Genomic DNA, 16,520 nt, shown 5'->3' on the forward strand with positions numbered 1-16,520 from the left:
TGCATTCAGCTTAGTTACGTGGGGTATGAAGTGAGGTAGGAGAGGATGCCTCTTCTTAGGTCCAAAGATAAGGTGTAAGAGTATTCAAACTTACTAGGGAGCAGAAATTCCTCCTTACATCTCTTGGGACATGGATCTAGGGCACTGGTTCTCAGCTGGGGGCTGTTTGTTCCCCAGAGCACATTTGGCAATGTCTGGAGAAATTTTTAATTGTCACAACCTGTAAGGTTGTTACTGGCATCTCATGAGTAAAGGCCAGGGATGCTGCTGACTGTCCTAAAATGCACAGGACAGCCTCCATAAGAATTATCCCGCTCCAAACGTCAATAGTGCTGAGCTCAAGAAACCCTGCTCTCAGGTAGGGTGCCCTGACAGCCTCCAACTCAGTCACATATTAGGGGACAGTCTTCCTAGTGAAAATCTCATGTCTGTAGGCAGCAAAAGCTGTACCTTTGCATATTCCTCCTGAGTAAAAATGACTGAGAACAATTACAAGTGACTGAGAGAACTGGGGGGTGGTGACCAGATGATTTTGATGAAGACCTGACCGCAGGACTCAAAGCAGAGAAAATCATGTAAACAGGTCAGATAGACAACCCCCACCTTCTCTGTCTCGAGGACCTTGGTGCCCTAAAATCCAGTCACCTTCTCCCAGGTCTTTCCCTGTGTGTGAACATTGGCTGCCTTCACACCAGCAATTCCAGCCTTGCAAGAGGGTGGTACCCAAGGATACATATAGCCTTGGGATGAGAAATGAACTATTTAACCAACCACTCTGGACATCAAACATAAATTACACTGATCCTGAATCACCAGTACAGTTTCATGATTTAACCAGCAAAAGTAAAATCTATTAATTATAAAAGAAACCCTGTAATGAATTTCTCCATGACCTTGTGTGCTGAGAGATCCAAGAGGCTAGTATTTTGCATGTAATGTGTTCCAAGAATTCACTGTGTATTAAACATAAAGATCTATCTACTTCCTGTCCAGAATTGCCCAAGGCTACCAGATGCTCAATTAAGAGAGTTTCGAATACAATTCACTAAAAGTAAAAAAGAAACACAAATCTGATTTTACCCATCTCTGGTATCTTTTCCCTGGAACTGCTTATACTTAAATATAATCCTACCCCCGATTTCTCTTTGTTCACTTAATTAGGTAGCAATGTAAAAATTTGCAGGTAAAATATAGGTTTATTGGATTACTTTGTTGATTTTTTACCTCTCTTCTAATTAGACTTGTCTTCTAATTAGAGTTGTCTAAGTTTGTCTTAATTGTTTTTTAACCCTTTAATTAAAATTGCCTGGAATTTAATTAACTTCTAATTAATTCCTCTGCCTCTTCCTCCACTTCACAAGCAAAGTGGTTGAGATAAAGAAATTTGGGATATGGTTTTCAATATGTAAATTGAAACTAAAGCCGTTGTCATTTTTTCTCTTTTGTTCTTATTTTTGTTTTTTTAACTGGGTGATTTGACTCGATAAGCTCAGTCTTCCTACAGGACATTTCTTCCCGGGTCCCACCTGGTTACCTCTTAAAGCACCTGGAGAAATTTTGCTTTGGCCTCTAGGACTCTGGGCCTCTGGAGAACATAAAGACTGAGTCCACTTACTTTCCTAGTTTTTAAAGAAGTTTTTAGAATTAGAAAACAGAAATGCCATGAATATATTTGGTCATAGACTTATTTGTTCTGATAAAATCACAAGGGTTAAAATTCTCTCTGGATAAAAAAAAAATGGACATATTTTGAGCTGGTTAATCTTTTCCTGGTCACTGAGTTATGAGTAATAATGAGGAAATCACTCTGACTTTGCACAGGGCTCCTGGGGTCAGGGAAAGGAATCCATGTGCCCAAGCCAACGTAGATGAGACTGGCCTAGTCACAATTACAGCAATTACTGTTAAGAATGTCAGAAAACAAAGACATGATCTGAAACAAGATCTAGTTTTCCACTAAGTGTAATTTCCCTTTTACTCTGATCTTGCACAATCACACAGCCTTGCCTGTGCAAACACACACACACACATATATGCTTCTCCTTGCACACAATTTCTAGATCTCCATTCTCCTACTTTAATTGACACAGCCACATAAAAATTATTAGGACTCTTATTAGAGAAGTCTTTTCTCAAAATTGTAAATGGGCTTGCCTTGACATCAAGCTCCTGCTAAAAGTATTGCCCATCCACTCCTTACTGTTAATCTCATTCCCCTTCATTCTTTAAGACTCAGCTCAGTCACTGCCACCTCCTCTGGGAAGTGTTCCAGGATGCTCCAGTCCCAGTTGGAGGAAGCTGTTCTTCCTCTGGGCTCTCTGGTTATGTGTATGTTCCTCTATCTCTGTTGTAAAGGTGTGATGACTGGAGACACCCCTTCCCCTGCCTTCTGCCTCTGCCTATGAGTTCCTTCCAACTGACTTTTTATTATCTTTGTATACCTGGTGCTCAGGACAGAGCCTGTTACATGCTAGGTACCCAATATATGTTTTATAAATTTTCCTTGACAGGCTTAGTGATGGAATGAAAAACTACTCCTCAACTATACAGTACAGGAATGTTTGACTATCAAAAACATGGAATTCACAGCGATGTGTCGGGCAGGTAGATATTCCTGAGAGGCAACCAACCAATGTGATCAGGAATCGCCACACTCAATAACACCCAGAGACATGCTAAGCTAAGCGACTTCTACTCCAGCGTAAAATCCACGTATTCACATCCAACAAACACTTAGTTGTGTGTTAAAAGTCAGGCACTGAGCTACTTTGTAGGGACAGAAAGGTTAAAGAAAGCACCAGGGGGTGCCAAGGTTGTACAATTATAACGAAGTGAAATAAGAGCCCAGCAAAAGTGCCTGTAAGTGTGACAGCACAGTCACGAGGTCATAAGCTCTGGAGTCAGACTGTCTGAGTTCAGGACCCTCACCACTGATTATCACCGATGTGACTTGGGCTAGGTACTTGCCCTCACTCAGCCTCGGGATCCTTACCTGTAGAATGGAAATACAGTAACTCTTACAGCATGATGTTGCTCTGATTATTAACTTATATCATCCTTGGAAAGGACTTACACCAATGCCTGGGACATGGTAAACAGTCAGCAAATGTCAGTGTTTCTACCGCTGACATTTTAACAGTACAAAATATGGAAGAACGTCCTACTTAATGAGTAGAGAGGGAAAATGAGAGGTAGGATTTTTTAAAGTTTTATTTATTTAATAAATTAAAAATTAACTCATTATTTGACCACATTAGAAAATAAAGGTTAAACATAAATCACCTGTATTCTCTAACGTTCGCTTTGGTGCATACTGTTCCACAACTTCTTATTTCCATATATAGGGATTATACTATGCATACTATTTTGTATCATATTTTTCCACCATTACTGTCAATAAATATGTATTTACATCATAACTCTTTACAGGTCCATGTGTTCATTGTGTAACTGCATACTATTGTGTTTATTCAATTGCCTGTCAGAGTTATTTTACTTGGTTCTGTTAAAAATGACACTATAATGAACATCTCTCTCCCACCACTCCCTGCCCTGCCAATTGTTTGAAAATTTCTTTTTGATTCATTTCTAGAAGGTAGTAAATACTCATTAACAGTTAAACTTAGTTTCATTGTCTTTTTTTCAATAAATAAAATATTTGCATATTTCAAATGTGAAAACAATACAAAAAAATCATAATTATCTTACTAATACTCTGTCTCCATCTTGTTTCCCAATTTCTCCCATCATAGAAAACCACTTTAATTAGGTTATTATATAACTTTATAGTGTTCTTATGCAAATATTAGCAAATACTCCATTTACATTCTTATTTTTCCCATTTGTTACAAAAAAGCTAGCATAGTATACTCTTGTTCTTCATCTTTTTTTTTTTTTTCATTATAGCTGTATGTTGGAGATGACAGCATTTGGTACATAAGAAACTTTCCCTCTCTTTCTCTTCCCCCTCCACTTCCTCCCAGACTTCTTCCCCTCCTCCTCCTCTTCCTCCTCCTCCTCCTCCTTCTTTTTCATCATAGTTTAGGATTACACTCTGGGGAGATGGTGTTTATGTCACATGTTCCTTATAGATTGTCTCCCTGCTCCACTCCCCAGGATAGGTTTGGCTAAATCTGACCCTGCCCTCTACATCCTTCCACCCCTTCCTGGCTTCCTCATGGCAGGACAGGAAGAGGAAGTCAATGAGCAAACAGCCTAGATTGTTCCAAACCCATGGTAGACAGCGAGGGTCTACCATTCCCCTGGTCTAGCTCCTTGATTGCCAGGGTTTCCTTCTGAACATAAACATGTGATTAGACCATGAGAAACATTGATAACCACATGATTTGTTTACACTGACTGACCAAAAACAGCAGGGAAAACACAGGTGTATGGTACCAGAAAGCTCTCCCAAGCACAGGCTCAAGTTAATCCTGTATATACAGAAACCATTTTCTTCCCCTCCATGACTCATTCTTTATTTATAGCGCAGACCCCTCCCAAAGTCATCCCATGACTTTCTTCTAAGAAATGCTAACTAGATCAAGATCCCTAATTACTATTTATTTCATTCACATGTGGGTTTTCTCGCTATGGTATAATTACCATAAATGATGATACCTTTGCCAAGAACTTGATAATGGATGATGAAACTTTAGCTAATTGTTCTATTTCCTCTCCTTGTTTTGCCTCCCCCTCTATAAGGCTGCTGTCCCTCATGTGCCAGCTGACCTTCAGTTTCTCTTGAAATTACTGAACTCCTTCCTTCAATTTCTACCAGCTAAAAGTAAGGTCTTTCTCCTCCTCTGAGCCAGAACACTGCTAACCTTTCTCACGCAACAAAGTAGAGATAAAGCAGATAGTCATTCTAGGTAGAGAGAATGCCACATGATATGACTGAAGAACCACAAGTTGTTTGAACCCTATTGGGCGTAGCACAGAGGAGGCACCAGGGACATCAGGAGCTGTGACAGGTGACACAGGCTGGGACTGCACTGTACGGAAGGTGGAGTGCTGTGCTAAACATTTAGGCTTTATTATCTCTGTGATGGAGAGCTACTGAATAATTCTAAAGAACATAATAACGGCTGTAGAGATTGAGGAGACACTGGAAGGAAGACAACCAGTTAGGCAGTTATTGAAATGGTAACCAAGAAGTGATGAGGACATAAACTAAAGAAGGAGCAGTAAGAATAGAAAGGAAGGAAAAAGTAGAATGGACATGTCCGATTAGGTGTGGCTGGGGAGGAAAACGGAACACTGCAACTTCTGGAGTGAGTGAAAATGGAGAGACTATATTTGGTTGGGGAAGATATTTGAGATTCAGATGCCAGTGGGAAATCCAAGTGGAGCTGTCCAGTAGGTAGTAAGCCTGGAGCTCAGAACAGAGGTGAGGATTGGAAATATGCATTTAGTCATCACCATTGTATAGATGGTAGCTGTAACCTTGGGGTTCAACGAGACCATTCAAGGAAAGACAACAGAGTCAGAAGAGAGTGCCCACCTTGGGAACCATATGAAGAGAATAGAAATCATCCAGTGAAGGAGACTGGGCAGCAGAAACCAGCAGTCAGAGGAAAACCACAAGAGAGCCTGGTATTGGGAAGGATGTGTCTTTTAAAACAGAGTTTCAAAAGAAAAAGTTTTGACAACAATTTTGAATTCCTCATAGAGGTCATATAAAATTTTGTGTGCACCCAGTCAGAATGGCCATCATTCAAAAGTCCACAAACAATAAATGCTGGAGAGGCTGTGGAGAAAAGGGAACCCTCCTACACTGCTGGTGGGAATGTAGTTTGGTGCAGCCATTATGGAAAACAGTATGGGGAGTCCTCAAAAAACTAAAAATAGACTTACCATATGATCCAGCAATCCCACTCCTGGGCATATATCTGGAGAGAACACTAATTCAAAAAGACACATGCATCCCAATGTTCACAGAAGCATTATTTACAATAGCCAAGACACAGAAACAATGTAAATGTCCATCAACAGAGGACTGGATAAAGAAATCGTGGTATATTTGTATAATGGAATACTACTCAGCCATAAAACAGAAATAAAATAATGCCATTTGCAGCAACATGGATGGACCTAGAGGCTGTCATTCTAAGTGAAGTAAGCCAGAAAAAGAAAGAAAAATACCATATGATATCACTCATATGTGGAATCTAAAACAAAACAAAAGAAAAAATACACAAATGAACTTATTAATAAAACAGAAACGGACTCTAAGACATAGAAAACAAACTTATGGCTACCGGGGGGAAAGGGGATGGGAAGGGATAAATTGGGAGTTTGAGACTTGCAGATACAAACTACTATGTATAAAACAGACAAACAACAAGTTTATACTGCAAAGCACAGGGAACAATATTCAATACCTTGTAGTAACCTATAATGAAAAAAATATGAAAACAAATATATGTATGTATATGTATGACTGAAACGTTATGCTGTACACCAGAAATTGACACAACATTGTAAACTGACTATACTTCAATAAAAAAAAATGTATAGCAAATAAAATACTTGTCTGGCTTTTCTATGTGTATGATTAATGAACTGAATAATTTTTGTTTCTGTAAAATAACCTAATGAACTTAAATTTGTTTTCAAATTCCCTATAAAGCCTTGCCTTCTGTCTTCAACCTTCTTAAATAGCCAATATGTGTTTGTAATCAGTATGTAAATACCCTTCTTGTCCCACTCTCATCTCATTTATCACTATTTCACTACAGAATAATTTATTGGCCCGTTGCCATGTGCTAGACACTGTCCTGTCCCTGTGGATTCAGAGATAACCAGTCTCTTTCTCCAGGCCCACATAGTTTGCACTCTTGTCATCTTAAACTAAACAACTAGAAGTCACTAGGAGACTGGGGGAAAGTGCTGGACCAGAGGGCAGCACAGGAGAGCCACACAGATGAAAGGCAGAGAAAGCAGCTGCAGACCAAGTCCTGGCCAGCACTTCCCCATCCCACCCCTCATATTTCCTGGGCTTAGCTCCACAGTCTAAGGAGGGAGGGAGGAGAAGATAAGATAAAGCAAATTTGGCAATATGGTAATAATTGGTGAATCTAGGTGAAGGTATAGTGAGTGGTTTTATTATTATCACTCTTAACTGTTTTGTAGGTTTAAAAACTTTTTTAAAGTTGAGGGGAAATATATACGTACACACACTGTTTAAGACTGTACAGATAAGATAAAACTACACACAAATACAAGCAAAGGAATGATGACTCGGGATGGCAGTTACCTGGGGTTGGGGTGGTTGTGGAATGAGACAGTACAAAGACAATCACACACATACATGTAAGCTATCGTTAGGGTCCCAGTTTTAAAGTTGGGTTATGGCTTCAAGGATACTTATTACACTATTACTATAAATTAATAATTGTATGAACAAAGATGGCCAAAAATGCACCAATGATCAAAGTGTGTCATGAACTGTTTAATCCACTTCTGTGTTCCTGAGGCACCACCAGCTTATTCCCATAAAAAACACTGAAAATACCCAGATAACTTGAGTGGAAAATTCTAGTAACGAGAGAAAGGCTGGACCTACAACTATTTGAGAATGAACTCTGAATTTTTCATCCCTTTCATCAGAAGCTAATCATTGTGGTGTTCCAAGAATAATGAACAACTATTTTAAATACTCTACTAATAGCCAATGATTCAACTTTGTTTAATCACATTATTATTTAAAGAAAACGATACACTTCTACTGTTCTTTAAGGAGACACCAGTGAGAATGAAATTATTCTTAAGACACGCAGTATAAGGACTAAACCTATAATTCCTATTTACCAAAATTAGTGTTAGTAACATTTCCAATAATTTATCATCTTAGAATATTGTATTTATTTTATTGCACATATGTCATCAGGAAATCCTGAGTTCAAGCCTCCATGCTACCTCTTATCAGCTGTCTGACACTAGGCAAATTATTCACACTCTCTGGATCTTAGTTTCTTCCTCTGAAGCCGAATCTGCACCAATAGGATTGTTGCATCTTTAAAGATAGCCATTCAAGTTGTTAGTACAGTTCATGGCGTAAGTCAATGTTATAAAAGGTAGCTATTATTACCATACTGAAACATTTAAACTGATGTACTTATCTACACACACACATACATATATTAATACATGTATATATATATTTCCTACTTAATGACAAAGTTATATTGTTTACTATCAGAAACGTAAATAACAGGTCCATAGCGTTCTGAAAATAGGGGAAACGTAAACAAACAGTTAATCTCCTTAACATTACACTCTTCACTTCTCCTTAGATGATCTCTAAGCCTCCATCAGCTTTAACATTTTATTATCTTATAAATTCTATGGTTATTGCCTTGGCAAGTGTTTAAAAACCATTAAAATGAAGATGAGTTTACTTTTAGTTTTGGAGTTTTGTTATGTTTTTAAAGATGGAAGAGGATGTTCAATTTAGACGTTCTCACGACTGAACAAGTTTATGAAGCATCTACTACACTAGGACATGACTATTTGATATTAGTAACACCCGGTACTGCTACAATAGGGACAAAATTTGTTTGATATTTCTGCTTGCTCTGCTGGCTTCTTTGCATTCCTTTTCTTAAGCTGCTAAGGAAGGTTCTTAAATAAATCTTTTTAAATACTTAATGTTACTCCAGAGATAATATTGATTGTACACATATTCATTCTAGGAGTCTCAATTCAGTTTCTTCCTTTCCTTTGTTCCTTCGTTCTTTCCTTTCTTTTTTCCTTTTTGTTTTGTTTCTTCTTTTTTTTTTTCTTCTTTTCTTTTTTTTTAAGGTAATTGAAGAGAGTTATTCTGATAAGATGTTTAATATATAGTAATTTTTGCACTGTGATGCTTAGAAAACTGTTAGTTAGATGGCAATATCTTGAAATTGTAAGTAAAATGTTGGCAGCAGTACCTTCCCTTTTAGTGTGTGATCACTGTAAAAACAACATAAAACTAGTTAGATGTAAATGTTTTGAAATCACATGAAGAGAACAATCCTGTGTTTATTTCCTTCTAGTAAAAGTTCATGCTTTTATAAACTCACAATTATAGTATATGTGTCTGGGTGTGTGATACTTAATTAACGGAAATACTATAATTCACCTATTTGGTTATTTCCCCGTTTGACTTCTAGGTTAGCTCTAAATTTTTGTTATAGAAAATGTTGTAATAAGTTTTTTCAAATATATGACTTTTATTCATATACATTTTTTTCCTTATGATAAAATAATTTTGAAGGAAATGCTAAGCTAAAAAAAAACAGTATGGGCATTATGGCTCTTTAGTGCTATATTACTTTCCAAAAAGATGTGTGTATGTTTGTATGTGTGTAAAATATAGCAATATATATAATACAGCAATATATATTTTAGGATATTATCTGTAAATGAGTATATCAAAAATATACTTCTTCCAACTTAAATTATCTAACCAAGAGAACATACCAGAATCAGCTTTTACCGATTTTTCTTTTCTTCTTCTTCTGTTCCTCTTCCCCCTCCCTTTCCTTCTCCTCTTCCTCCTTCTTCTTCTTTTACCATAATCAATAAGAGACTTGGATGTAATATTCTTGGTTCTATTTTTTCAAAAAAGAATTTCCATTCAAGGCCATAATGAGAGATTGATTATTGTGAAAGGGCTAGATGCCAACTAGTTTTCTGGTCTCACTAACCCAGCTCTATCACCTTCTAAAAATGGGTACGTTGAATTTACTAACTTGGCTAGAGCTACAACCTACTAAATGTACTTGTCATATTTTTCTTAGCCACAGAATAACTGAATTAAGTTTGCAACCATTACAAAATAAAGACGAAAAGAAAAATACTTGACTTGTAACAGGTAGAGATGATAATAGCTTCATCTATCTTACCAATTTGTCTCTACTACCCTCTAGTGGAATGATAGTCATAATACCCCTTACAGCATTGCCTCCAGGTTAAACACACACACAGACACAGATACAGACACAGACACAGACACACACAGACACACACACACACACACACACGTATACAGAGATTTATAAATTTCAGCTTTAGGGAATTGGTCTCAGCCTTAGATATGATGATCTCCTGGAGGGAGTTAGCTTTTAACTGACAGTGTTGCTCCTCTCTCTTCCCACACTAATCCTTTCTGAAAAGAGCTGCCAGGTTAATCTGTTTCAAGGGGAAATGTGATCCTATCCCCTGCTCAACCAAATGAACAAATCTTTAGTCCTTCCCTCTGGGCTGTTTGAAGTGCAGCTGGTGAACCTCCCCACAGTGACTTCCAAAAGTCTTAGCAATATGAATCCAACTCTCCTTTCCACTCTGCTAGTCCTTTACCTCCTATCACACCCTACCTTCCAGCCAAACCCTGCTGCTGGATGTTCTCCAAACCTGACCCCTCTTTTTCCCTTCTGCCTACCTCACCACCCACATAGTCATCTCCACCCCCACCAACCTCCTTTTTCTATTTCTATTTGCCAGAGTTGTGCTCATATTTCAAGAGTTATTTGAAATGCACCTTTATTCAGCTTTACCAGGCTCCTCCCTTCATCAATTTCACGCAAGCCACGTACCCCTCTGACACTATGCTGCCCGGTTGCATATGCTGCTCCCTCTGCCTGGGTGCTGTCCTCAGGCTCCTCTCCTTCAATTCCCACTTAAACTGACATCAGCTTTCCCTCCCAACCCAATACCAGGCTCATGTCATTTTATGAAGCCTGATTTTTTTTCCCTCTCTCCTGTGGCCCCATAGCAATTTCTTCAAATCTCTGTTCCAGTGCCTACCACCAGAGCTTTTTTTGTGAGTCAGTCATCAATACAATCAGGAAAAATCCCATGTGTGAAGTGCTTCCTGTGGGCCAGGCATTGTTCTAAGTACACTTTTCATGGAGTACCTCATCTCATGGTCAAAATGACACAACTGGGTACTGTTACTATCACCTTTTGAGTAAATGAGGCACAGAGAATTGAAGTGACGTGCCTGAAGCCACAGGTAAGTTAAGGGCAGGATTTAAAAGGATTTGAGCCCATGTGATCTCTGGATCCTGAGATTTTAACTGTGATGACACAGCCATCCCAGAAGGGCTCCTTGTCAGGACAGTGTTTCTTGAATGGTTCTCTTCCTACTTCTCATTTTGAGCGTGTGGTTTGGGATTGGCTGAGGAGGAAATCAAAAATGATTCCTGGGGTAAGAAAAAGGTTTTGTTTTGTCTTGTTGAATAAAAAGCTCTACTTTCCTCTTTGAAATTTTTTTCATTTTCTTCGTTTCCCTGTCTGGACTTTGAAGTTTTAGACCCTGCGTTTGATTCTTGTGTGTATGCACATTATTTAAGCCAGCGTTTGTGACAGAATAAGGGCTTCATAAAGTTAGCAAATATTACTGAAATAGCAGATATCTTTCCCTTTGTGTCCTATCTGAATGTAACATCACTTTTCTTTGTATTCCCTCAGTATTTGGTTCACAGTACCAGCTGAAGGAAGATATTTAATTAATTAGCATAAAAGACATATAATCATTTGGTGCATTTTTCTTATCTCTGCTGCTCCTGTCAAGCTCAATGAGAACGGATCTCTAATTCATCTTTGTATCTTAAGTAGCCACCAGATAATGCCAGAAAAACACAAGAAATTCAAACATCTGGTGAGTGTTTAATGGCGGAGTTTAATTTGCTGCTTTACTCTCCCATCTCTGGTATAAACTGATGCACAGTCAAGAGCCAGATAACTGAGGTTCCCAGGGAGGCCCTCAGGCGCTCCAAGGCTCTGAAGTGTCTGCCTCATTTGTGAGGAAAGAGTAAATTATGTTTCATATCATTTTAGCAGTAAGTGGATGTTGTTGTAACTTCGCACTTTGGAATTCATCAATTACAGTAAACATTTAACATGAAACGGAATATTTTATAATGTGAAATCCCAGGCCTGTATCATTCCACATGACAGTTTACTGAGTTCAAGTAGGACCTTATTTGATAAACACCCTTAGAAAATGAACTTTTACATTAATTCCTTAACATACTGATTAGAGATCTAGTCATAATACATTGCCCTGGTTTACTGAGGTGACTTTTCAAAGATAAAGATTTAAAGAATTATTTCTCACTATAAATTTTTAGTTCTGGCAGAAGGGCCTATCTTAGACATATGCAATATTTGTGGTAACATTTCTGGGATATTAGGAATTCATTTTTTTTAAAAAATCAAAAGTATCTCAGATATTGAGCTAAAACAATAGACCTGATCATTTCTCCTGGCTCCAAATATGCAAGAAATTTTCTGGCAGTTTCAGGTTTAGATTCACCATGAATCTAATAAAACTTTAGTGTCAGGCTCCTGCCTTTGCAGAGGCCCCTTCCAGGGCTCTGAGAGAGGTGTTCATAGGGTCACGTTTCTGTAAAAGGTATAAAATAAGATACTTTAAACACAGTTTGTTAAGGCCACTGTTTCTTTCCACCTCAGCTTCTCATCAGCCTCACTTCTCCACCTATCCAGTGACCTTGGCAAGACCACGAACATTGCTGAGATTCAGTTCAGGAGACATTGAACTGAGGATCCATTTAGTTTAGGATTAGTGGTCTCTGCATAACACTTCCAAGTTATTGCCAGAAGTTCTAACATAGGAAAAGCTTCTGGGACAATTCCCACCACCCATTCTGCTGACCCTCCTGGCATCTGCAAATGAAGATATGGGCATGAGATCTTATCTGAACTGGAAATAAGTGGGTAGTGGGTAAAAGAGGAGAAGCTAACCTGTGGAAAATTCTTCCAATGACCAGAAGTATAAAGTTATATCTACACATCCCATTAGGGTCGGTGCAAAGAGGAATCCTTACCAGAGGACTCTTATTGCCCCTGGTTCTGTTTTACTCTTTTCTTAAAAAGTATTCTTTAAGAAGTGATGTTCACTCATTAAGAATAATGTTGAAGTGCAGAAATCTCTCTTAAGGATACGGTGGAAAGCAATGAAAGAGAGACTTTTTGATGCTGTATTACATCACTGCCTCATCTAAACTGAACTTCTATCAGGAATACCCTCATGAGCATGGCATCAACAATTATTAATGCATCAGACAACTTTAGGGATCCGGAATATTTAGAATCATGCAAAATAGGATCTTCCAGAATTCCTGCATTTGTAGGGCATAAACTTAGATTGGTAGTACAAATAACTCATATGTGAAAGAAATTTGATTTAAAAAACCTCCTAAACAAACAAACAAAAAACCCTATTGAAAAATGGGCAGAGGACCTGAAGAGACATTTTTCCAAAGAAGAGATACAGATGGCCAACAGACACATGAAAAGATGCTCAACATCGCTAATCATCAGAGAAATGCAAATCAAAACCACAATAAGATATCACTTCACACCTGTCAGAAGGGCTATTATTAAAATGACAACACAGAACATGTGCTGGCAAGGATGTGGGGAAAAGGAACCCTCAGGCACTATTGGTGGGAATGCAAACTGGTGCAGCCACTATGGAAAACAGTATGGAGGTTTCTCAAAAAATTAAAAACAGAACTTTTATATGATCCAGAAATTCCACTTCAAGGTATATTTACAGAGAAAACAAAAACATTACTTCAAAAAAAATGCATCCCTATACTCATTGAAGCATTATTCAAAATAGCCAAGGTATGGAAGCAACCTAAGTGCCCACCTAGAAATGAATGGATAAAAAGGATGTGGTATATTTCCATACAATGGAATATTAGCCACAAAAAAGAACAAAATCTTGCCATTTGCAACAACATAGATGGACCCAGAGGGTATTATGCCAAGTGAAGTTAAGTCAGACAGAGAAAGACAAATACTATATAACTTCAGTTATACGTGGAATCTAAAAAACAAAACAAATGAACAAACATAACAAAACAGAAATAGTCATAAATACAGAGAACAAACAGGTGATTGCCAGAGGAGAGGAGGGTAGGAGGATAGGTAAAATTGGTGAGGGAAATTAAAAAAAATATATATATATATATGGAAATAAAGTACCAGAATGTTAACAGTGATCCCTCTTTGTCTCTCTTTTGCTGAGAGAATGAGGGTGGGGGCAAGGAGGTTGCATGGGACAAACTTTTACTATGGAATGTTCGAATAATTTACGAAAAACACATTACTTTTGTAATCAGAGAAATGCTTAACGGAGCAACAGCCACGATGGTTCAGTATTTTCAGTTGTGATTAAAAGATCTTGAAACTGTGTGCCTTGCTTTTCCATCGTTTTACTTTCTAAATTAATATAAAGGAATATTTTCCTTTTGGATAAGTTTTTTAGAAACTTCTATTAATTTTATATATACTCCTCCCCCTCCCTCCTCACACCTCCCCCCCCGCCCCCCCCGCGCCCCCCCCTGCTCAAAATTCTGAATCTACAGGAACCCCCCTCCCACCTCTGGGCCCCAGGCAGTTCTCTATTCCCCAGAGGCACATTGTTATTAGTTTCTTGCATCTCCTTCTAGGGTATTTCTTATACCTACAAAAAAAATGTTTCTCAAACTTTTTTATCTGAAAAAATACTTGTCTTAGCTCAGGCTGCCATAACAAAATACCATAGATGGGTGGGTTAAACAACAAAAATGAATTTCCTCACAGTTCTGAAGGTGGGATCAAGGTGTTGGCATGGGCGGTTCGGTGAGGACGCTCTTCCTGGCTGGGAGATGGCGCCTTCTAGCTGTGTCCTCACGTGGAAGAAATACAGTGGCCAAAGCCCCGTGGTGTCTTTTCTTATAAGAGCACTAATCCCACAGCAAGGGCTCCACCTTCATGATCTCATTTAAACCTACTTACTTACCAAAAGCCCCGTCGCTAAGTCACCTCACGTTGAGCCGTAGGGCTGCAACGTCGGGAAGGAGCGAAGAGGCGAAGGGGCGATGGGGTTGGGGGCGGGAAACAGAACACAGTGCACAGCAGTACGTATATCTCCACACAAAACTTACGTGCCGTCTCAACTGATCTTTTTGTTTTTCCTGCTTCTAAATGTAGGTTCCCGAAATACAAACACGAAATTCTGGGCAGCACATGGCGTTCCATCCTCTCCGCTTTAGTTTTTTTTTTTTTTTTTCATGCTACTTCTAGAATAGTTCTAAAATATGGCGCCAAGGCTGTACCTCTCCCGTGCAGCCCCTTAGAACAGTATTCAAAGAGTCTGACTCCAAATTCCCTTCCTTGCCTCACACCTGAGGAGCCCTACACCCTCTGACGGAGGCACCCTGAATTATTGGACAGACTTCAGTGTTTTACTTATGTGACTGCCTCTGCTTGGAAGGCCCACCCCACCATTCCTTCTCCAGTGTTTGTTCAAATGTCACATACTCTGTTTGAATTAGTGATTTCCTCCTCTATGTTTTCATATCACCTTACAGCATAAGTTACAACGTAAGTGCCGGAAGAAAATTATAAAGCAAATTATAAGTAATCGTGTTCCCCTACCCTCAACATCTGGAGCAGGAAATGTATCTGATTTATTTTTGTGACACTGACTTGAAGTTGGCCCAATGTAAAATAAACTGTGTTTGCTAAGATGTTAGCTTGAATTTACAATAACCCCTGAAACTCCAAAATGAAAGATAACCAAACAAAAATCAAAAACAGACAAAAAACACAAGCGACAAAAAAAAAAAAAGGGGGGAACGATAACCAAGTTAAAATTAAATAAAAATCTAGCCATCAGAGCTGTGGAAGCTTGTGTGTCTTCTTTATGCTGAGTGTAAAATGTGTATAATGAATTACTAGCTGTTTTTATATGATGCAAATTGAATCCCTTGCTTAGGCCTCCCAGAGGGAAAGCTATATTATATATTCATTTTTTAAAATTAGAATCAAAAACTAGCAAAGAACAGTCTTCTCTAGAGCACTTCTCTGGTCAGTTTTTATTTAAAATGTGAATTTGGGATTTTAAAAATAAGTTTTAAAAGTTACTAGGTTCAGGTCAAGATTTCCCAACCCCCTACATCCAGCATGAATCCCAAATGCTCTGCTTTTGTCTCCCAGGAGCACAAAATTGCCCGGGCTGAGAGTGCCACACACAGGGTCAGATGACAGATGCTGCTCATTATATAACAAGATATTAAATGCCTGGGATATGCTACTTTCATTCCTTATCCTAATCTGGGTTATCTAATACAAAATTGTAGAGGTCATGGTAATCAATCTTTGTTCTTCGTCCCTTTAGGGTCAGCGCAAAGACTCTTATTAGCCCCAGTTCTATTTTACTCTTATTTTCTTCAAGACTTAAGAATGATGCTTAAGGACAGAAATCTCTCTCTAGGATATGGTGGAGGGCAATGAAAGAGAGAGTTTGGGGATACTGGATTATTCAAAGCATGATTTAGATCTCTTTTTCTTCTCTTCTAGAAGTATCAACTTTTGCATTTTAAAGAACATTTAAAATTCTGATGTGAGAATATTTTAAAATGAAAAAAAGAAATCTTTTGTTTTTAATTTTTAAATAGATACAAAATTAAATTTTAAAATGAGGTAAAAACGTAACACAGCTATATGTGTGTGTGATG

Source organism: Camelus bactrianus, chromosome 11 (genome assembly GCF_048773025.1).
Source record: "Camelus bactrianus isolate YW-2024 breed Bactrian camel chromosome 11, ASM4877302v1, whole genome shotgun sequence".
NCBI classification, from domain to species: domain Eukaryota; kingdom Metazoa; phylum Chordata; class Mammalia; order Artiodactyla; family Camelidae; genus Camelus; species Camelus bactrianus.